This window comes from Streptopelia decaocto (assembly GCF_964273445.1).
Source record: "Streptopelia decaocto genome assembly, chromosome: 4".
In the NCBI taxonomy this organism is placed as follows: Eukaryota; Metazoa; Chordata; class Aves; order Columbiformes; family Columbidae; genus Streptopelia; species Streptopelia decaocto.
The window spans coordinates 54631445-54655273 of record NC_138658.1 but is presented as its reverse complement, the minus strand read 5'-3'; the positions used below and the strand labels follow the sequence as shown (position 1 = coordinate 54655273).

The 23829-nt window shown below is 39.4% G+C and overlaps 1 protein-coding gene across 2 annotated transcripts in view; it reads left to right on the top strand.

Moving 5' to 3' along the window:
• PGCKA1 (PDCD10 and GCKIII kinases associated 1) overlaps positions 1-23829 on the top strand; it is a 43162-nt gene that overhangs the window by 13632 nt on the left and 5701 nt on the right. Inside the window, exons 2-4 of one of the 2 annotated variants that reach the window (XM_082050288.1) lie at positions 4822-4871; positions 7433-7523; positions 10361-10415. The gene's annotated coding sequence lies outside the window, so the exon portion shown is untranslated. The remainder of the gene's footprint in view (positions 1-4821; positions 4872-7432; positions 7524-10360; positions 10416-23829) is intronic. The other variant, XM_082050289.1, reaches the window with a different exon arrangement.

Sequence of the window (23829 nt, the reverse complement as noted above, 5' to 3'; positions counted from 1 at the left end):
ATGCACAAAACTGAGTTTATAGGTGTTTAGTGAGAGTTTTGTGCCACGTGACTGTGATCAGTCAGCATAAAGATAATGGTATAAACATAGTAGAGTGGGCCTATAACATCTACATCTTCTAATCAAAAAAGTATATAAATCATGTAAGTCATACCCAGTAGCATTTGCTCTGGGCTACAACAGCATTTACTTTCCTTCTAAAAAGCTGAATCTGCCCAAATCAAAAAAAGTTTTCTTATCTCAGATGAACATACACTCAAGGAATATTTTCTATATTTAAACTCTGGCAGTTAATGGTGCTGTAACCCAAGTCCCATCCAGGCCATAATATGATTTTAAGAAAGTTAAATTGTATCACTGTGGAGATCCATAGCAGAGAGAAGAAATAAAAATTAGGTCAGTCTAATTGAATTGCAGTAGCTTATCTGAAAAATGTGTTTGCTACCCACTTTGAAAGGGTGTTAGACACCACATTAGGGAAAGGTTTTCATTTTCAAAATCATCTTCTTTGTTACTGCCTGCTTTGCTCAGAGAACTCACTGCTGATACATCCTCCTGAGCTTTTTTTCTGGCTGGAGGATGAAAATATTGCTAGTAGTAAAGCCAGAACTTTCAAATGGACCAGGAGAAGCTAGATTCAGCAGGATTTCATGTGCCTTTTAGGTCTTTACATGCACGTTAAGGTTTATCAAAAATGCCTAAGTTTGTCAGCCCAGTCTTGGTCTGTTTTGTGTAGCATGCTGCCTGCACATAAAGCAGGAGAACAAAAGGGTAAAGCTGTTGACTACTCTGGCAGTGGGGCTTTCTGGCCTTTGGGGACAGCTTTACCCCTCCTTCACACAAGCTGAGCAACTTCAGGAAAAGCACTAAGCCTCACATTAATTCTTCACCTCGTTGACAGCAGCTCCAGCCTTGGCTCTTCAGAGCGAGGTGCCACAGGAGCGACGCAGAGGCCAAGGAGCTGCCAGCCGAGCTCCCTCGGGCAGCCCCAGCCCCAGGGTGTTCGTGCTGTGGGTGCAAGTTCTTAACAACAAATTGCAAAACAAATATATGTGTCATTTTGAGCATATATTGGTTACATTGATTACTGATGTAAGATGAGCTACATAAATGCACACCAGCTATAAATAAAGGTCCATTTGTTGCACAAAATATCAATACTTCCTAAGCAAGGGGGAAACCTGGCTCCACCCTCTTAATAAGAACTCGTATTCAAAAGGACAATCTACCCTACCAAAAACAGAAGAAAGAAGCAGCAGCCACTGTGACTGACTTATCTAACTAGAGGAAAACACTATTAAAAACTACATTTGGTAGTGTAGGCCTTTCTACACACTAACCACAGCAAGCAGGAACATATATATATATATATATATATATATATATATATATATATGTATGTATGTAAAATGTATGTGCACATAACGGGAAAATATCCTCTCAGGCCTGTGTTTGCTAGCACTGAACATTCAAAACCTCATCTGAAGCACCTCTGTTCCACATCAGTTCATTCTATAATTGTGTCAGTATAATATTCACACAACTACAAACTATAATGAACAAGTTCCACTCTGAAGTTGGGGCCCTGAAGGCTGAATATGTTATCCAAATATAAGTGAATGCTAAGCACATTGGGATTCTTTCAACCACAAATCTACGTAATGACAATTTCAGATGTTGCAATAGAAGAGTCATGGTTAACTAATTATAGCTCAGAATATTTTTCTACTACATCTGCTCAAAAAGAAAAGAAATACCATACCTCAAAGTTCCCCAATTTTCATAGTCTTCAGAAAAATAAATTTCTTACCTCTATTAGCACAATCTTTACTATAAGCCGTTTATATAAAGTTAGTTTTTGACTGAATTGCTAGTCTTATGACTGGCAGGATTATAGACATAATGTGTTTCCTCAAGGGATTTTGCTACTTAGGGAATCAGTCTGCAATCTTCTCACTGTCTAAATTATAGCCCATGACTTAATGTCATCCATTTCCACATCCTCAAAAACATGAACAGAGGGAAATCCCGTTTCTACAGGAGGCTTCTCATGGCTCTTTGCCGATAGAAGAGCTTATGAGCTTATGACAGTGCATTACACTCTTCGGAAACCTGCATCATTTTTGTAGCTAAACTAGAAGTGTCTTTGTCAGCACTGCCTGAAAATAGTCAGAGACTGGGAGATGACTGGGTGTCAGGGAACACTGCTTACAGAGCCAGGTCCTAAGCAAGATAGCTGGGGACGATGTTTTACTCTTTTGGTCATTCCTATGTAAGACCTCAGAGCATGTAACGCGGCCTTTACAGGAAGGTGTGCTGATGAAATAGGGCTGGTGAAGATTTTTTTGTACATTATAAAATGCTGCCAGGTATAGCTTTAAAAATAATTTAAGAAATTATTGAAGTCTTTTTATTAAAGCTGTTATATATAGATGAGAAAGCTAAAATATTTATTCACCAGTTAAATGAAAAAAATGTTCTCTTATAACAAACACAAACATCCCATGCGCCAGTTGCCCAGTGTCTGGCATTCCTTACGAATATTTCCAAGAATTACTGATGTCAGCACCTGACCAGTACAGTTATGTGTGTTTAAATACTTAAACTTAGAAAAGAAGAAGAGTTTTTTTGACTGAAATTTGTTATGTATGTTCGTGTTTTGGCACAAGTGTTTAAAAATCAAGAACTGTGGATCTTGTCAGGATGTGAGCATGACAGGGAAAGGAAGAGAGGTCTGAGGATTTTGCCTGATTAAAATGTGCGGTGCCTTGCGCTCAACACTCATGCTGAACCTTAATTTCCAGATAAATATTCATAAAGGCACTCACCCCAGGTCTGGTAATCTTGTTCTCAGAGGAATCCCCAGATAGTGTGAGTTTGGGGGCAGGACCTAAGCAACAAGCAAACAACAACAACAAAAATCCACACACTAGAGTTGACACTGTCAGTACAACAACACAGGGCTCAAGCAACCATAGGAGAGTGGATGTCATTCTGCACCTAAAGTTTCCAGGATGGTCTCACACCTGTAGGCAACACTGGGAACATAAGGCAGTGTGCAACCATTTTTTTTTCAGTATTTTCAAGCTTATTTTTCAGTATTTGAGTAAAGCACCACTGTTTTCCAATTTTCTTTGCTTAAAGATAACCTCCACATCTCTGAGACATCCACGCTAATGAAAAAGACCCATTCATATAGAAGAGCTCAAATAATGCTCTGAATAACTCTTTCATCTAAAAGAAGCAGCGTTTCTCAGTATACATTCTTCAAAGTCCTCCAGCTGTCTAGACAGCAAAATCCTACACTGCACTGTAGACTTAAGGGGAAGTGCAACCACCTTGTTATATACTATAAATACTAGGGAACATTCAATCAAATCAAAAAGCGATGTGTTCAGAATGGAACAAACAAAACTCTTCCTCCAGCGTAACTATCTGGACAATTGCTATCTGTAAATTTGTTACCAAGGGAAATAGTGTAATGAGGTCTCCATAGAAAACAACAAAAACTATCCAGCATCACAACACTGAACATGACAAAATCAAATATAAGTTTTAAAAAGTTAAAAGTTTTAGGAGAATATAAGTCTTAACTTGGAGACTTAAGCCATGTTTGATGTGATATAAAAGTTGCATCACCCCAGCTCTCCAAGGGGTGTTTGTGCAAGTTCTCCTGAGGTACCTGATGCTGACTACAGCACTGAACTGGGGCTGATCCAGCCTCACAGTTTCTGTGCCTCTTTACACATATCAAGTTAGAATGAAAAATACAAGAAAAAAAAAAAAAAAAATCAAACAATGCAGAGCTATTCCTGGTGACCCATTGCAGTGACAGCTTTAAAAAGAATACACTTTTTTTTTTTTTTAAACAAAGTAGTAGGATAAATCTACTTCATTTTTTTTCCACACTATAATTAAATTCCCAATCATGGAAAACAAACAAAAAGCACTCTTTTTGTTTTCCTCTAGAGTTTTCTGTAGTAGGCATTATTAGTGCCTTTGTTGAGCAGAACTCAGGTAGAACCACAGAACCGGGAGAGGACCTACGGCTCCCTGAGGCTCTGATCTGGGTGTCCAAAGAACAAAGACTTGTTGCAGTGATTGGCCTGGCACCTGCCTGAGGCATCCAACTGTGTCTAGCACAGTGATGCTGGAAAGCATTCAGGAGTTAATAGACAATAACATTCATGTGCTTACAGCATCTGCGTAAGGTGATTTCTCTACTGTGTGTTTTCAGAGCAAGTCAAACGCATTAATTCAATTCATGCTCTTATCCTGCTTCAAAAGGGAAAACGCAACTGATATATGGACACTGACAGCTGCAGGAACCAGGAGGTGGTTTTGCTCATTCCCTGCCCTTAATTAATTATTAAGCATCTGGGCAGGTTGATTTATCAGATTCTGATCATACAAAAGGCTGCATGTCCTCATCTTACAAGGGAAGCAAAGGAAGCGGCTGCAGGCAGAGTACTCTCTGTTGGACTGTCCTGGTTTCTCAGCGCTGGCTTCAGAGTGTCTGCAGGAATCGGGTGCCTGAACATCTCTGTGTCCTAGAAACTTGCGTAAAATGACCCATTCATATGACATTTCGTATCTAGTCATTATTTTGCTTGTCCTGACAACAATAAATTTAAAAGCAGTTCCTGAGGAACAATGTAATCTACAGCAACAAAAAATACTCTTTTTAACAGACGCAAGTAAATTGCCAGAAATACCACCTTCTAGAGGGAAGATAAATGTCTCTGTATTGCCACAGCACATAGGGATATATACAAATAGCAATATGCAGCAATACATCAGTATGTTCATTTCTTCTTCCAGGTTCTTTAAACAGGAGACAGATTGCGAGCATTTTGGCCTGAAATCTGGAGGTAAGCAATCCGAACACATTTAACAACCTGAGCTCAGAACAGGAAACTGTTAAGGAAATGGAAAATTTTGGATGAACTTTCACCCTAGGCTTCTGGGAGATTTTTACTAATAAAGAACTATGTAAACATAGACAGAGTATATTGACACTGCGTCACCTGCCCAGCAGAGCCATATGCTGCTGTTGCAGACACCACCAATAAAGATCAAAGCTTCCCAAGCATTAATGAGCTAAACCTGGGTGTTAAATGCTTTTTACTATGCTGCAGACCTATATTGACCTCTACAGAGTGGAATGTTGGGCCAGATGAACTCTGGAACTCCCTTTCAATCGACTATTTTATGATTCTGTACCACACTTCATAAAACATAAGTAAAATTTATTTTGTTGTGATTCATAGTCCAGACAGCAGAAAGCCTGCTAGGAACAAGGATACCACCATCTAAAACAGCCCATGATCAGTAGTTGCCAGGAAGAAATAGTAGCCAGCATGGTCTACAAAAGTGGTGGAACAAACAGAACATAAAAATATCTCTTTCTGCCAGTGACCCAAAGGGCTCTCACTAAAATACAAGTATGGCTAAGAACCTCTAGCTAGACATAAATGAAATGGGCACATGATAATGGACTACAAGATCAACTAGGTAGACAGCACTATCCTAAGCTGCCTGAGCTAATGGGAAGGTGGTAATTCTCCAGAAATCTCTTGTGTGTATGTATATATATATATATATGTATAAAATATATAATATATATATTTGAATATACCACTTCTTGCCATCCAACACACCAGTAGTTTATGACATTCTCATTTTATGGCAAAATGAGCAAAGCTTAACTCACACAAGTGGCAACTGGAAGTTCAGCCCAAGCACCCAGCAATTGGCAAGACCTCAGAACTCTTCCAGACAATTACTGCCTGTTTTCAGCTGTGGATCAAGATCTCTTGTTTTGTCAGCTTGTTTTTATCACTCAGGAAACAACTGGTGCCTTTTCAGTTACTGATCAGGCTCCCCACAAATCACAGAGACTGGTCAGATCCCAAAGAATTGTTAAACAGTGTTCACTGAAGTGTTAACTGGTGTATGGCATCTCCATTCCTTGCTTATGTTCTTCATTGTTAGTGACAAGTTTGATATTCACAAGGAATGTCATGGCCAAATTTAAGAACTAGTGTACTGATAATTATATAAAACCTCTTGATAACCTTTTTGGATTCAAGAAAGATTGGTAGAAGAATGAACCTCAACATGATTATATTTCCAGGTGCTTTTTGTTTAAAAGACTATTAATTTCTCTTCATCCTCAATTACCCCAATAAACCAAGGCAGCTATAATTGCACAATTACCTACATTTTTACTTCTCCTCATCCCTACAGAACCTAGAGGATAAACATGCAGTTTTATAGTTGAAAGATTATTTCTTTACTCTAAACAATTTAGGATTTTCAAATTCAGCTTTGATTTCACAAAACTTCCCCCCTTTCATGGTGCTGCAACAAAATCTGAATGGCTGTGATTCCACTCCCAGCAAGGTCAATCACAGTTTTACCACCAAGATGCAATAGGCCTACATTTTAAACATTATCCTACATATAAAACACAGCTTGCCTTGCACAAAGAGCACATTAATATGACTGCATGTAAACAATTTTAGTGAAACACATGGGCAGAAACACAAAGAACGCATGGAAATCAGAGGTCTGTGCTACTGAAATTTCCACTGAGATGTGAAGAGTTGAACTGACCAAAAAGACCCAAAAAAAAAGCTCTTGGAGAACATAGTTTGCAGCAGAGAAAGTGTTTGAACAATCCTACAAAAGCACACATGGGGCAGGGCCAAGGCTGTTAGAGACAGAAAGGAAACTGTGAGGGGGATGCAAACCTAGGGGCATAAATTAAAACCACTGTTGACAGCTGAATATTTTCTGAAGCTCTGAAGGACAGCATGGAGTCCTAGTATATTTGACCAACAAAGGGAAACAAATAATATCTACAACCAACTGATCTTCTTGGAAGACCAAGTTAAAAATTCTGTAAAGAGTTAAACCCTGTATTGTTTGAGCAATACATATGTTAGTTCTCTTTGATCCTTAGGGTGAGGGAGGCTCTTTGCTTATGAGAAGTTCTGGTCTGCTTCACCCAACATTACACACCAGGGAAACTGTGTATGGTGGTTGAAAACCTCAGGCTGGAAGCTCCTCATGGAGGGGGACAATGGGTGGAACAAAGCAACGAGTGTCCAGCCTGAGCAGAGGAGGCAGCACCCCCCGCACACTTTGAGCAGAGGACAAATACGGCTTTAGGAAACAAACCTAGGAAGGGATTCAACAGCAGTACTAGAATGTAAATACTGCTCAGTGTCCAAAAGGTTAATTTTGTCCAGCACAAAACACACGCAGGGTCCAAAGCATGCCCAGGGTCTGTGTCAATGCAGGCTTAGGGTACTGCATTTAGATTTTAACTAGATGACTTGGAGATAGCATGTTTTTCACCAACTAAATGAAATGTGAAATGCAAATAGGAGCTTCTGAGAGCCTAATGATTTTGTTCAAATTCCAGGTTATTTTGGAATGTGAAAACTACTTCCTGCTTGGACCTCTGACAACCATGTAGATATTATAGACTTGCTTGAACAATCTACACCAACATGGTAAGCCATATGCCAGAGATGGGTCTCAAGTCCCTGGTAGTTGTATTGTGCAATAAGTTGGAGTGACTGGGTGTCTAAGGCTTCATGTTTCCATCTCAAAAGAAGTAATATAAAAAGTATTAAAAAACATAAGCTAGCAGGGTGTGGCAACATTTTTTATTTACAAACACTGTTTACACACCAGACAAGTATTAAGTTTCCCAGAATATCTCAAAAGGGATGTTGCTAAGCAAAGATGATGGAAAAAAGAGTATTTAATTAAGCTGTCTGAGTGTAATTTGCAGAACTAACAGCCATCTTCCAAAACATCAGCAAGCAAAAGAGGAAAAATCTCCAAACTCAATGAAAAGGGGATATTTTTAACTCAAGTTTAAGTACAAATATAGAATGGTTTATGCCCAATCCTATCTGACACAGAGAAAAGGAGCTATTGGTTCCATTGAAAGCTAGCTTCTGCACACATTCTTCTGTTAAATATCCAGCATTTGAGACTGACTTCTCAGCATTTATTTTAAGATTATAGACAAATAGTTTCACTGATTCACTGCTTTTCCTTAAAGAAAAAACTCAGCCTACTTTTGGGTCAAAAGCCAGTCACACATATCAGGCAGAAGTTCACATTGAAATCAGTTATCACTTGACATGATATAATGGGTAAGCTTACAACTTACCTATAGCTATGACTCCCATCACCTTCCCTTTTTGGCATATTCGTTTTAAATTTCCAGGGAATTATAGAAGTATATTTCCTAGAAGATTTAAAATAAACAAACAAAACCCAATTATAAAAGAAAACCCTATAGCTAACCTACTACTTCAAAAATTGTTAAGCAGACAAAAGCAATTCACAGGAGATGAGAATGCACTGTAAGGTTTAGCTAAGCAGGCTGTATCTTTCGCATTTGTTAAATAAAATCTGCATCCTTTTAACATGTGGCAGGAGGCCATAGATTTTATTTTTCATTTTACTTTCATTGTATGCATAAATATTTAGGCCACGGCTTGCACAAGACAAATAGGGATATCAAGACAGAATTACACTGTAAGTAAGATTGATTAGATATTGGAACAAAAATTAAATGGAAAAATCTACTTGGTAATTAATAATGACAGCTATATCAAATAAGAAAATAATTAAGACAAAAAGAGATGCAAGATGACCCAAATAAAAGGTTGTATAAAAACAGGAGCACACAATGATGCATTCTTCATAAGTTTTATTATTTACTCCACCTAAAGTAGTGATAGTACCTTTAACAGATGCACAGAAACATTCTCAACCCTTTGCAAGAGTATAAGATTGAATAGGGCTATAAATCTCTGAAGTGCTACATAAACATTAAGCTCTAAGAAGGATGCAGAACGGCAGCATACAAGACAAGTTAGGAATCAAGGGTTCCCAGGCTCTCCTTAGCAATGAATCACATCAGATATCTGGGCCACCTCAATTTGCATTTAGTTTCCAGTCATATTTCAGGCTTTTAATAATAATAATAATAAAAAGTCTCCTAAATATCACTTATGGGTTAGAGACTACACATTGTTGTCTTCTTGACTTCGTAGGCCAACAGCAACCATGAAACCACCTATACAGTCAATGTCACTTTCAATTCTGAAAGCTAGTTGTGAAATTTTATCAGAACTTTTCAGACTTAAATTAGTATAAAAAAGTATAATTGCAAGGAATATGTATGCAAAGACAGCATAGCAAAAACAGCAGTAACATTGCCTTGTACTTTCTCTCCCCAGCCCCATTACCTATGGATGCTGAATTCAGGAATAAACTGCTTTGGCTCAGATCCCAGGAGAATTCTGCTGAGAGGGATCTGAAGGCCAGTAAAAACCTCACTCTCTCACAAAATAAAAATAAATAAAAAATTTAAAAATAATAACAAAAAAAATAAAAAACACACAAAACTTGCAGATTTTAAGCAAGCTGCAAGCAGAACTCTGACTAGGTTTGTGGCCTGTAATATAAGATGCACTGAGATTTTTCAAGTTATTGTCGCTAAAGCAGAGAGATGCTGACAGTGAATGGAAGCACGTAGCTCATTCTAAAATGCACTGCAAGATGAATTGCCTGTTTCACAGAAATTAGCTTGACTTGGTGGTTAATATTCAATACAGGTTTGCGTGCACACACAGATCCACATGGGCATATGCCCACATTCCACTCGCTACAAGAAATACAGAAAATATTGATATTTTTAAAGGAGAAGAGGCATCTGCATTGTTTCATTTTAATTCTATTGTTATCTCATGAATTTATCCGTCTTTCTGCAAATTCTTAATTGAAAACATTTTGCTGAATTTTCCATTTAGCCTGGAGCACACATATCTGAAAGAACAATAGCTTTACTGATACCTAGAATGTTACTGCAATGCCAGAGGCATTTCTTAAGTTCCAAAGTTTGTGAAAATCTGAAAGGAAAACTTCTGACAAGCATAGAGTAAAGGTAAATTTTTAGCTGATACTTTAAGTATCCTGGCTCCCAGCAAAGAAAGGATGAAATCCCATGACACTACATATTTGAAAATTTTCTAATTTTATAGTGGTCATTTAAAATATAAACATTTCACAAGTCCTAATCCACTGTAGCAGGCGAGCTCATGCTCACTTTAAGCAGGTTAGCATTCCAGCTCAGCTCAAGGGGACATGCATACTACTCAAGTGATTTGTTTGATCAGTGTCTAAATTAAAAATTCACAACAGCATGAAGAGAAGATTGTTTTATTTCCACGTTGTTTGCAGTATACAGCCTACACCTCAGAGTATCCTTCTTACTTGTGTGGGCACATGAAGAAACCACTTGCCAAGTGTTGTTTTACTATTGCAGGATCAAGACAATTAAACCAAACCTTTCAAGCAGTCGATGGAGCACAATCTGAAAGGTAGGATTATTTTTTTTTTTTAATTGTCCTTGTAACTTCAGCATTACACAACAGAAAGCATCACTAGATTATTTTTCTCTCTGCCATATTCCACCATATTTTCTAATGATGATATTTTACTGCACTCGGGACAGAACAGGTTCTGAACTGCGTGTCTTAGAAACCCTGAATGTCTCTGTTGTAACAAATAAAAGCTTGCCAGCTTCCAATTTGAAGTTTAGAAAATGATACTGTAAAGAAGAAATACAGGAGTACAAAGTTGACTCGTTCTAAATCAGTTAACAGTGGTGGAAAATGGAAGAATAAAATATGGAAATGCAGGCAAATGGTAGAAGAAGAACAGAGCAAGGGAGGAAAGAAACACAGAGAATGGGGAGGGAGAACAAACTGGAAAATATAAGGATTGATTTGGCTGGAGGAGGAGCGCATGCTGACTTCTAACAGTTCTCTTACAGAGAGCTCCGGGTTCTTCCATTAAATCATCAAACACAATATCCCGACAATTTAAGAAAGCTCCTTGATACATTTGTTGTTCTGTTGGTTTTTTTTTTTTTTTACCAGAAGAGAATCACTGACTCATAGTAACTACTTACAGCTTTATCCAATTTTCTTTGTATTAAGAGAGGCTGCTGTTCTGACACGTACACCATGACCACCACAATACCTGCCACTAGCAACATTTCAGATGAAATAAACAAATCAGAAGCATTTGAAATATTCAGGGCAAGATGATTTTTGGAGACACAAAGCTACAATTGAATAACACAGCTGAGATCACATATCCTACCTGGCCTCAATCGTGCCTGAAGGCATATACACAAAAAACTCCAATATCTATTTGAAGCAGTCTCCATAGACATCTGAGCCTACTTTCAGAATATTGCTCACTTAAGTAACAATGCGCGGCATACTTAAAGGATGAAGGCCTGCTAAACTGCAGCTGTGTCTCTTCATGCCCACTTACAAAAAATGCAACAGGGAAAAAAACCCAAGCCTATCCATAAAACTGGTGTGCAAAAAAACAAAGCAGCTTTCAATAATCTAGAACGCCAAAATTACCTGAGTTAACTTGAACCATTTAGTGTACTTACACTTAATAATTGTTTTCATAGGTTTTATTGTTTATTATTTTAACTTACAAGAATTTTACAACATCTAAAACATACAAGGTCTCCACCTTCTCTCCTTTCCCATCTTCACCAATTCACAAAGTGTTTCCTAGATCCAAAGCATTTCAACAGCTTTTTTTAAAGGTTCTGCTATTTATAGCCCCCAAATTGCTGCAGAAGGCCAATAAATTGTTTCTGGGTTTTCACTGCTGCGCAGAACTTGCAAACAAACACAAGATGTAACAGCTTCCAGCAGACAAAGGCCCAACAAAGACCTTGGTCTCCCAGCAGTGCCCAGCATGCTGCCACGCCACACACCAGCAGCTGCTGCTGACAGTGGACAAGGTCCAGGGTACACGGCACAGTCACACAACAGAGCTGGGAACCAGGCTGGCTTGCCAGTTTTTCTCCCAGACTTCATCCTGTGGCTGTAGCCTTCATGCTCACTGTCTGATATTTTCCATTTTGCCTAGTGTCCCGAGTAGAATTTCTCATTGATGTCAGTATCCATAACACTGATACAATAAAAATGAAACTATTCCAGAAGGCTACAAAAATAGTCTTTATATGCATTTATATTATGTAAGTATGTATTCAGTTGAAAAACAATCCATATCTAGAAAACACTTCTATATTTAAGCAGGCTCACAGACTTCAGTGGATTCGGCAAACGGAAGTCTAAGGAAAAGTGACTTTTGAGCCAGAAGTTAGAAAACAAGCAGCTCCACAGCCAGTTGCGCTGACATACAAAATTCAAATCAAAGGATTTGTTTGCTTTCCTGTCAGCACTGGAGAAAAAATAATGGTTTTGAACTGTGCAGTTTCTGGCCCATTCAGCCCTAGAGTAATAAACATTCTGAAAGGCAGATTCTGTACTTATTTGTATTCTTCCTCTGGTGAAGGTGCAGGAAACTAAGGCCACATCACAGCCAGGAGAGAATTTGCTTTGTGTGTGCACTGCCATGTGGATCCTGCATTGCTACAGCATCTTAGGGACCACCACACCAGTTCAAAACAGTGGCCTGAGTGACCAGTGATATCCCAGTTTTCAGCTCAGTATCTGAGTTTAATGCTATTTAGTGTTTAAGTCACACACAGGTATTGAGACCCGCCCCCCCTGCAAGCTGTGCCTCATTAAGCACTCTAATTCATCAGTTTGCTCAGTAGCATCTCACACACAGCCAAAAAGGGAAAGAGCCAAAAGCAAATCTATCAAGGGCTGGATGCAACTGCAGACCCTGACATATTCTTGTTTTCTTCAGATGTACCTTTCTGACCTCAGCATCTGCCCTTCCTCAAATTCAGCTAAAATTTCAATCTGTTCTTTCACCAGGGACAACATCATCTCTCAACTATTGCTATCTTTAACAGGTGTCTTTGACCTCTCAGCAGCTGTTGAATTTTCTAAGTCCTCAAAATTTACCAAAGCCTTTAATATATCAGTGTATCAAGCAGCATGCTTCTATCTTCTCTCTCTACTCTTTGAGACCTAAATTTTTTGAGTCTTATAAAGTTAGGTTCTTCTTCATTATGTCATCCAAAGGTTGAAATGTCACTTCTTCAGCTAGCCCTGTAAACAGAACTAGAAGCATCTCTAAGAAAGCTACCACAAAACCTCTAGTTTTTCTCATTTCCTAATATTGTAAAGATAGGCATGAAAGATGTACCGGGAGAAACATAAAACAAACAAAACCAATCACACCATAAAACAAAACAAAACCAATCAAACAACCTACACCACAGATTTGGAATTGTATGTAGTTTTTACACCAAGAGAAATTGTTCAGCCATTAGGAAAAAAATGAAAGTGTGAAGAACGGTAATGTACATATAAAATCCTCAGTGTTTCCAGTGAAATAGACAACTAGTCAGAAATGAGTCAATGGAGGGACTCATCAAGATATTTTTTGAAGTAAACTAAAATGTCTCCACTGATTTCAGTGAATGATTGTTTCTCAGGTAGGCACACAGAATGTGAGTGCACTCAGTGTAAAAGGCTCGTGGTCTTCAGGATGCTCAGACCAGATCACTGAACAGAGACAAAATTACAAAATTTCATTGAGGTTTGATCTTCCAGCTAACGTGACAAGGGGAAATGCCTGGGACTGGCATTAGGTAACACCTCAAAGTACAGATATTTCTACAAAGAACCAGAAGATGCCTCTTGTGAAGGTACAGAATAGGAACTATATGAGAAGACAGTGAACAGAGGAGTACTTTGGAGTATTTAAATATTTCAGAAATTATTAGAAGCAAAGAACAGCTTTTAACAGCTACACTAAAATGATGCAATCATGGAATAGGATTTCCAAATCATAGCTTTTATTTTTACTGCAACATCTTTTTAAGCTATCTCATATTCTAAAATAAACATTAAAAACTGGATCTTGAACATTTATGTTCTGCAACGATCGCCACGCATTTTTCTTTCAGCAACCTTATGCAACCAAATCAAACAAGTTCTCTGTATGATGTCTTCCTACTAGTCCCTTGAGAAGTCCCTGAGGCATAAGAGCAATGACTCTTTGTATATCACAACCAGGACTTCAGTAGTTTTGTTTCCAAAGCTGGGGAACAAATAATGAGACAATTTTACCAACAGGAAGACAGAAGCGTTTGGACTACCATTGACCTATTCCCTGTTTAAGACCTTTTTATTTATCTGTACATGTATGTGTATGGCACCTAAGGAGAGGTGCATTTATAAATACCTAAGGAGAGGCACATGTATATAGAAATACAGCCTTAGAGCCTAACCTGCCATATCATTTCTTTCTCACAAAGATTATGCCACAAAAATGACAAGCCACTTCCTCTAGCTGAATCTGAGCTGTCCTGCAAGATTGGATAAATGAGGCAAATGAGTCATGTTTTTCTCCTGAAAAGATTCAGTGCATCATACATATGACACACATGAAGCCTCCACTGTCCTCAGGGAGGAAAGTCACAAATCGGCTGCCAGTTTCTACTTGTACCACTGCTACGCCAGCAGGACCCAGATGCTCTGCAGTATAACACCTAGCTAGCAGAAGTTACCCATTCATCAGACCCTATTCAAGCTTTAATTTCACTAAGACCAGGCCAATCTACTGTATATCACATGCATGTATATCACCCTGTCCGGACAGAGCCTTTTAAGTAGAGTCAGGAAATAAGGCATTTTAAAGGATTTCTTATTCCAGCTCTGTTTTTAATTCTGTTCACTCTAATACTTTCAGCATCTTGGTGACACTTGGGTGACTTTTAAGTGCTTGGGTCCAAAACTAAAATCCACACCACTCTCAGGAAGTCCACAGGCACTGCATTTCCCCACAGATGTCTAGCTGACTAAAGCTGTTCTGATGGATGTACCAGGGCTCCTACCACCTTGACAGGTCTCAGCAAAATATCTCCTGATAAGCTCATCTGGGAATTGTAAAATAAGCAGACTATTTGTATTAGGAATCAGGAAAATCTGTCCAGCCAAATACATGATAGAACAGGGAGTCCAAGTTAGGAATAAAGATTTGTAATCAAATATCCACATGTGTCTAAGCCAGGCAGCTGGATACCCAGCCAAGGCTGCTGAAAGCTTATGAACCCCTTGCCCTCGGGGGTGACTACCCCGGATTTCCTGTGGCCTGAAACTGCAGAGTGTTGCTGAGGCTCCAGAGCCTGGCAGGTGCGTTTAAGGCCACATCTCACACAGACTGAGAGCACAATGTTCAAACTAAAACACAGTAGCCATAGCAGCTCCCAGTAAAAACTACAGGGGAGGTGGTGATTATTTCACATAGTATTCAAAGATTTTGAGAATTCTTCCCTCATAAACTAGGAGCCCTGGTTCAGTTTGACCCTCAGCCTCAAAGCCATGTCTCCCATATGTTGAAGTCACATCCTTGGTGGCATTCTGTGCAGAAGGCCACTGAAGCCAGCCACTGGGAAGGGAGCTTGTCCAAGCAAAGGGTCCTGTGAACTGTAGCACTGTGACAGCACTGTCTCAGCCCCTGATTCTAGGGCTTTAAGTGTTTTTAAAATATATTGGATAGAACCAAGAGTTTTCAGGCCAAGCGCTGGAAACCAACAGTCCAGGCTACAAAGTGCAAAGTTGCACAAGGTTGCAAAAAGACACTTTAACCTCCCAGGAAATATACAGTCCCTCTTCCTTACATGAAAACTAGCTGTAGCTATTTTGAGGCTCTGGCTGTGCTTCCAAACACAGATCTCTGCACTTGGGCAGACTACTGAATCAAATATAGATGCTCTGCTGGTTGTTTTGGTCATGTGTACATGACTGTCTGTTTATCACACCCATTTTTGTCTCATCACACATTTAAGCTATACATCCCTTGTGAAGGAGCACATGTCCATGTTTGCCTCTGCACAATATGGACCTAAACATGACTCGAGTGTTTAAGCCCAACTAGAATACAAACTATTTCATAGGATTAGCAACTTTAAGAGACAGAAAATATAAACGTCAGTAACTTAAACACCAGACCATTATATAAGTTTGGGAAGACCAGATGCAGGGAATAAGCTTGGCTGAAAAGGAAATGAGTGGGTTTGTGCTACAAGCTATATTTGTTTTTCCTTTGTACAAACTGGCTAATGATTGTGATACTTTTACCCTTTGGCCCACTCTTCCTTTTAATCATCAAAAAATAAAACAAACAGTTTGTATGGTAAATAATGGGGGTAGGGAAATGTTCTGTGACCTAGTGCTGTGAGTAATGAGGAACTAGTCAGAGAGAATGCATTTCCTCTTAAATATCTTATAAATATTTAAAATCAATTGCAAAGAGCATAACAGGGAGGAAAAAAAAAAAAAAAAAGAGGACACGTTCAGATCACCTCCAAGTCGTAGTCCATGTGCCCTCTAGGGCACTGCACAGCAGTAATAAGGGTGCCACGAAAAGATCCACCTCCCCTGCGAGCTTGGCATACCTTCTCAGAGGTGTTTACAAAAAAGCCTGGAACTACCAGAAAGATTAGTCAGTGAATAAAATATTCATGGTGCACAAGAGCTTCTAAAATTAAAAAAAAAACAAAAAAAAGGCAGAGTGGAAACCGAAATCTAGGATGAGAATAAAACAGGGGACTTCATATACTGACCAGTACTGTACAGTAGGGGTAAGTGGAAGACCTGGCTGACCTTACTGGTTTGGAAAGAAGGACATTTTGAGGAGGAGCTAGCAGGACTTAACATAGCTAGGCATATTATTACATTTTTGGGAAGATCAGCTTAGGCAATAACCAACAGTTACAACTCAAAACAAAACACTTTTTGTAAAATTGATAGCATCCACTTTTCCTTACCTTCCCCTTCCACCAGCACACCTGCAAACAGCAAGTGCAAGTGTCCTCCAGCCAAACTGGCCACACTCAGGGTTCCCTGCCCTGACACCTGCTCATGTGATGCAAAACAGCTGCAAGAAAAAGCAAGAAGGTGGGAGCAGAAATACCATCAGGATCTGATAAAAACCTAGCTAGATGCCTGGGGTCATGGGCAAAGAGCAGCTGTAAAAAAAGGGGAGCAGGTTCTGATGTTGCATTTGAATCAACTCAGATGCTCCCCATTTCAGGTAAAGTGTTTACACCGGCACGTAACGACTGCCAGGTATTGCCAACTACACTGCTATGGTTTCTTGGTATCTCACATATGCGAGATAGGACATATTTTTTCTAATATCAGTAGAATCTGGATAAATATGGCCGTTTCTCATCTCTTTGAGTGAGAATATGTAAGCAGATAATTCCATTATTCTGAGCATCCTGTCTGTCAGAGTCACTTCTCATCAGACCATAGCTGGATATCATGCTGGTAGGATGCTCTTCCCCAGCACTGAGAAATGCCATGGCACACACCCACAATTAGAGGACATAATTGACTCCTGCACAGGAGACACACCTCTCAGCTAGGAGTCTGCACTCTCCCTGGGATGCTGTTATGAATAATCCAAAGATATAATATGCAGTTTGTACTATTTAATGTGCATAGTAATTAGTGTTGACTGCTAATGTTGTGATCCTGGGACAAATAACACAAGTGCAAATTTTTGTCAATTACTATTGTTGCAAATTTCATGGAAAAACACAATACATGCATAAATGTTCAGATGACACCATGCAGGATAGAGGTTAAACTCATGATAACATTACTCCCACTGATTATTTGGTGAGTAGGCCATCGTTTGCTGATTAGCTAATGCTGTATTGGTGGTTCATCTGGCAAGCACAGTGTTTGTTATTTGGGTGTTTGATATTAAATCGATTTGCTCTGTAATCTCCTAATTGGAAACAATTCTGTTTGTGCCATTAGTTTGCTTTTCCCCTTGCTATGAGCACTCGAATACCTTTGTCATTTAAAGATTCTGTTACCCTGTCATCTATTACCTTGCTGAAGGAAAAACATGTTTTGGTATCAGAGCCACTTCCTCAGTAACAAAAGAACTGCTTTATGTCAGAATACAAAGCATCAAAGTTTACAAAGCCATAACTGAGCAAGTCCTATAAATTCCCAGATAACGAGCAACACATGCTTCTGAGGCATGAGAATCTCTAGGTTTTGATACCTACCCTCGTTAAAGCCACTTTTCTCTCTTGAAAAAACTAAGTTCCTACACACAAAACCAACCCCAAACTTCATGCCTTGAATAGCATACAGAATACACCAAATTCTTCCCTCACAGAAACAAACAGCCACTGTCTGTACACAGTGCCAGTGTGTAATATCACCCAAAACTTTGACACTTCAGTCACAGAAGCATTTTAAGAATCAGGCCGTTGCCTGGAACAACATACAATATATGGGCTCAATTGACCCTGGCCAGGGAGAAAAAAAAAAGGGAAGAATCATCTTCCAAAAGAATTATAAATGTTCTTCTCAAAAGCTGAAGATAGCATGAGGATTATTTGCCTTCCTGCGATTATGACATTTATCTGTGAAAAACAGGGGATCCCATTTTAAAAGGAACAAGCAGAGAGTGGCAATGGGAGTCAAACAGCAAAAGGTGACTGCCTCAGTCATCACTGGCATTAGACTGTGGCTGAAGAAGTTTTATCCACGTCTTTGATGGGTCCCTCTGTGTCAGCTTCTCTTATCTTCACAGGTAGCTGTACTAGAGATGAATGCAAACCGTTCAGTGGGCAAAGAAGGCCTCAGTGGAGACTAAAAGTGGCTGGTAGATCTGTGCAGCTCTCCAGCTTTGTTTGTAAAGCAAATAAGAAGAGCACATTTGGGGGAGGGGAATAACGAGGGGAAGGACAGGCAATTATAACCATGACAATAACCTTGTACCAGCAGAACAGCATAAAGCTCTTTCTGGCAGACACTGACACTCCTTATTCCAAAATATAGAGCCTCCCTCCTTCAAAACAGAAGGGTAAATCAAGCTGCACCAGGAAAAACACGTGCACAGTTCCCTTTTCTCGCGGAGCACCACAGACAGCAGGGTCCACAGGGTGACTCAGAGTCCATCTGCAGGTCACACTCTGTCAGCAGGACAACGCAGCCAGGTATTCTCACCAGGGCTGGATGCACAATGGTAGATGCGTGGAAACAAGACTTCCATGCTGCACTTGAAGGAAGTGTGAACAAAGAGACTGAAGTCAATTCAGCTACAGAAAAAGCAGACAAAAAGAACCCATGAGGTAGGACCCGCTTCCTGTAAGGGAGCATATGATGGTATTTCTTCAGGTTAGTTCACTTATTTTAGATTATATATGACAAATCAGTTGTTCCCTGAAGCACTTTTAAAGCAAATTTCCAGACTAAGAATCAGTCAGAAAAAAAAAAATGTAGACAGATTTCAGTCCAGCTTTAAGCATTGGTCTTAATGCAGAGTTAAATTGTCACCTCTGTAACAACTACGCTAAGACAAGAATTGCCAAAGGCTCTAGACACTCACTGAAAAAGATGAGACATTCTACATGTTTTTATTTTTCATGATTTTTTGGCAGTCACCTATATGACAAATGTGACTGATACAGTCAAATTGGGCTTTATTTTCAGGTACAAGAGTAGAGCTGATCTGGAGCTTTGTGAGAAAGTAATTTGTTTTCAGAGGACTGTCAGCTCCAAAGGTTTCATCAGTGGTATAAGTCTCCACAGAGCATTAGCAGGAAAGGATTCTGGGCCCAGAACAGGTGGTTTGGATTTTTTTTTCCTCTCTCGTTTGAGGTCTTCTGGCTTCAGAATAGTGATTAAGGTCATGAAAAACCACAGAATTTGCAGAGTTGTCTATATTTTAAGCAAAGCAAGACAGTTCTTACAGATGATATTTACCCCAAAGTAGTGATCAGCCCACACAGTGTGTGGTTAATGAAGTTACGTCCCTGCTCTTTGTTCCTTTACAAACTTTTCCCTGTTATCTTCTCTCTCCCTCTACCACAGGCTGGTCATTTTTTCTGTTTGTTTACTAGCTTTCTAAATTTCTAAATATAGTTCTTCTCAGCTCTACCATCTGTCCCACAGTCTTTCCGTGCTTCTTTTCTATTATGTGTCATTCAGATCAATTGTTCTTCTGCCTCCATCCCTCAGTAACACATTGCACTTTCCTCCTCCAAACTAGACACACCTGACCCCTTCTCAGACCTCGCACATGCCAAGGACAACCTCTGAAATCTTCTGAGAGGTGTGAATGCCTACTCAGCACAGAAGGCAAGCCACACCTCCTGCTAGGAGAGGCTTCCCAAGTGCTGGAGCTCTCTAAGGTTATTCTCAACTCAAACTCTTTATATTCCCTCTGTACAGTATTCTTCTGCAGACACTTTCCCACACTTGCTGCTCTGAATAGTTCTCCTAGCTAGTATAGCATTTGGCACCTATATGAGACCTCCCTAGCAAAAAAAAATAAAACCACACCACTAAGTAAATTGTGTTTGTTGTTTTAGGAGTGAGACACCCAGGCTTAATTTTGATGAGTGATGTGCCCTTCACAAAGAGACCAGTACCCAGAGCATGGACAGGTTCCACTGAGGAATGTAAAACACAACAGGGAAGATGTTGAAGACACTGGCAGGGTCTAGTCAGAAAGGTGTCTTTACTGGAAAAAAGTGAGCAGAAAGAGGTGCCCCAAGCCCCTGGGAGATGCATCATTCATGTGCAGCAGCCCAGACAATACACACATAGGAAAAAAACTCCTTACTTAGTAATCTAGAGTAGAAAAGGATGGAGAAGAGAGAAAAGCTGAAGAAACAGCAGAAGCTCATAAAGCATAAGGGTGAGGGGGAAGAAAAACCCAAACAAACAAAAAACCCCAACTGGTTTATAAAAGGAATGACCCAGATCAAAAGTCACCAACCCAGAGTTGATCAGTTTGAGACCTACTAGAAGAGTATTTTAATATGCTCTTTCCTCACTTTTCTGCCTCTGCTTCTGGAGGGGTTAAAAAAAAAAGACAATTAAAAACACATCATGTGCAAAAATAAGATTGACCTTTTCCTGTTTCTATGTAAACTTCCAAAAATATCAAGAAAAGCTGTCAAGCCATTTTTATTTCTCAAAAATGTTTGCCCTTCCCTTTTCATGACACTATCTTTATTTGACTTTTGTTTATTCATAACACAGCTACAGTTTAAAGACACAACAGAAGCTATGTTATTACATCATTTAAAATCAGATATGTTGTGTTTCTCAAGTCTGATAAAGCAAAGCAGACTTCTCTTAAAGCACATTATAGTTTGTAATGCAAGGTTACATTTTTGGAGTCAGACCATATTGTTGTTATCCTCAGCAAGGTCTCACAATTTAAGAAAAGTACCATTTCATTCTCTTAGCAGGTGCCACCATAAAAATATTTAACAGTCTCCACTTTTTCAGCATTCGCTTTATTAATAGGATTGGTGTTCTGCTCTCATCAAACTAAGTCTAATTACTACCTCCTTTTAAACAATAGTAGCATTTTTTTCTTCCTGCTGGTTTTAAAATAGTTGTTTTTCTGTATGATTTTCTTTTAAAGGAAGAAAGTCACTCTCCTTCATGACAGCAGGTCTTCCTGGTGTCTCTGTGAACACTCATTGAATACATTGCAAGGACATTATATCTAGACAATCTTTTGCATGGTCAACTAAAGGCCTGCTGGGGTGGCCAAGGAAAGCGCACACAGAGTTGGGCCTCTTCCATCTCTTTCACCGAATTATCATGACTTCAACTGAAGCAAGCACTGACCCTGAATAGGCAAACCACAAGGCTATCATCCTGCTCTCTCATGCTGCAAGAATCTGATTCTTTTGTAGAAACTGCTATAAGTTCAACCTCAGTGACACACTAGAAGAGTCATAGAACCAAATCAAAGAATCATTTACATTGGAAAAGACCTTTAAGATCGAGTCCAAACACTAATCTAGCACTGCCAGGTCCACCACTAAGCCATATTCCTAAGTGCCACATCTACATGTCTTTTAAACACCTCCCAGAGATGGTGACTTCACCACTCCCCTGGGCAGCCTGTTCCAGTGCTTGACAACATTTTCAGTGAATAAATTTTTCCTAATATCCAATCTGAACCTCCCCTGGTGTAACCTGAGGCCATTTCCTCTCATCTTATCACTTGTTACTTGGGAGAAGAGACCAACACCCTCCATGCTACAACCTCCTTTCAGGTAGTTGTAGACAGCAACAAGGTCTCCCCTCAGCCTCCTTTTCTCCAGGATGAACAGCCCCAGCTCCCTTGCCTCTAGACCCCCTCACCACCTTTGTTCCCCTTCTCTGAACTCTCTCCAGCACCTCAATGTCTTTCTTGTAGTGAGGGGCCCAAAACTGAACACAGTGTTTGAGATGGGGTCTCACCAGTGCCAAGTACAGGGGGACTTCCCTAGTCCTGCTGGCCACACTACTCAGCTGCTGCTCAAAGCTATAGAGTGAAAGTTCAAAATCAAGCAGGGTAAAAAAAAAGTTATTTCTAGGCCTCCCTCATTCCTCTCACCTAAACAGCTCTATCTCTGTCCTGTAAATGCTCCAAGTATTCTGTACTTAACATTTTAGTAGAGCTTTAATGCCAGATGATGTGTTAGTGTTCAGGATTAAGTGACTGCATAATAACCAGCGACAAAAATTTACAGGCCTTCAGGAATTTCATGACTGAGAAAGAATGATGTCTAAGATTAATGGCAGTTTGAACTGAATTCTGCAGAACTAAATGTGATGGTCAAACATTTTACTGCTGCTTTGGACAGGCAGAGTTTTGTGGGAGGAAAGCAGCCCCAAAAGTGTTCCACAAGGGAGAATTCCACTTCATATCATGTTCATCTGAAACTTCCTATTCAATTTAGCAGCACAGAATATCTAGCAGAATAAATGTTTAATAAAAAGGCAAAAAAAGTTTGAACATAAAAGGATGCAATGTTTCTAAACTCAGTATCAGATAACATACTGTTATCCATTGCTTGAGCTCTCTAAGCCTTTTTTACTGCAAGTCTTTAGCATTTGCCTGATTCAAACTGCTCCAGACAAGAGCTTATTAAAACTACTTATCCGTTAATGGAACTACGAACATCACACAATACTCAGGTCTTTAGAGCAAGGCACCTAAAGATAGGTAGGATTAAAGCATGCCTTTTCATGCTACAAAAGCAATTTGTTCCTCAGACTTATTTGCCAACTTGACTTGAACCATTATTATAAATATGGAAGAAAAGGGCAAGGAAAACAAACAAACGAAACCACACACAAAAATACCCAACAAAAACAGTGTTCAGACAGTGACATTGTAAAACCATATTCCTATTTCAGGAATGCAAAATAATTTATAAGGTAATACAACATAAAGTATTTTCCATATGTAATAGTTTATTCATGCCTGAGGACAGATCCAGTTGTAACTAATCAGTGGAAAAGCATAATGCAGTAGCTGCAGAGATAATTCAAACAGTAACTGTAATAAACAAAAACAAACAAACAAACCACAAAAAACCACACGAAACAAACAAACAACAAAACCACAAACAAACAAAACCCCCACCAAACAGGAAAGTGCTTCCTATGAAAACAACAGTAATTTCCATTTATAATTACCTATGATGATCACAAGCATCTTTACAACAGAACAAAGGACAACAATTAGCACCTCTCAGCGGTTAAAACTTCTGAACAAGACATTTTAAAAATCACAAAGAGTTATAAATAAAAGCACTGAGTAGAAAAATTGTCAGAGAAGATTAAACAGAAGCAGCCTGAGCTGAAGTGCCCACACCCAGTTAGTCACAGTATCTGTTCTCAGAACTGGTCTCCACACAAACCAGGACTGGTTTCACCAAGCTGATAAACTTAAAAGCCAAGCCAAAGGCTGTGTGGGCATTTCAGTGGGCTCACATGGCAACTGGCA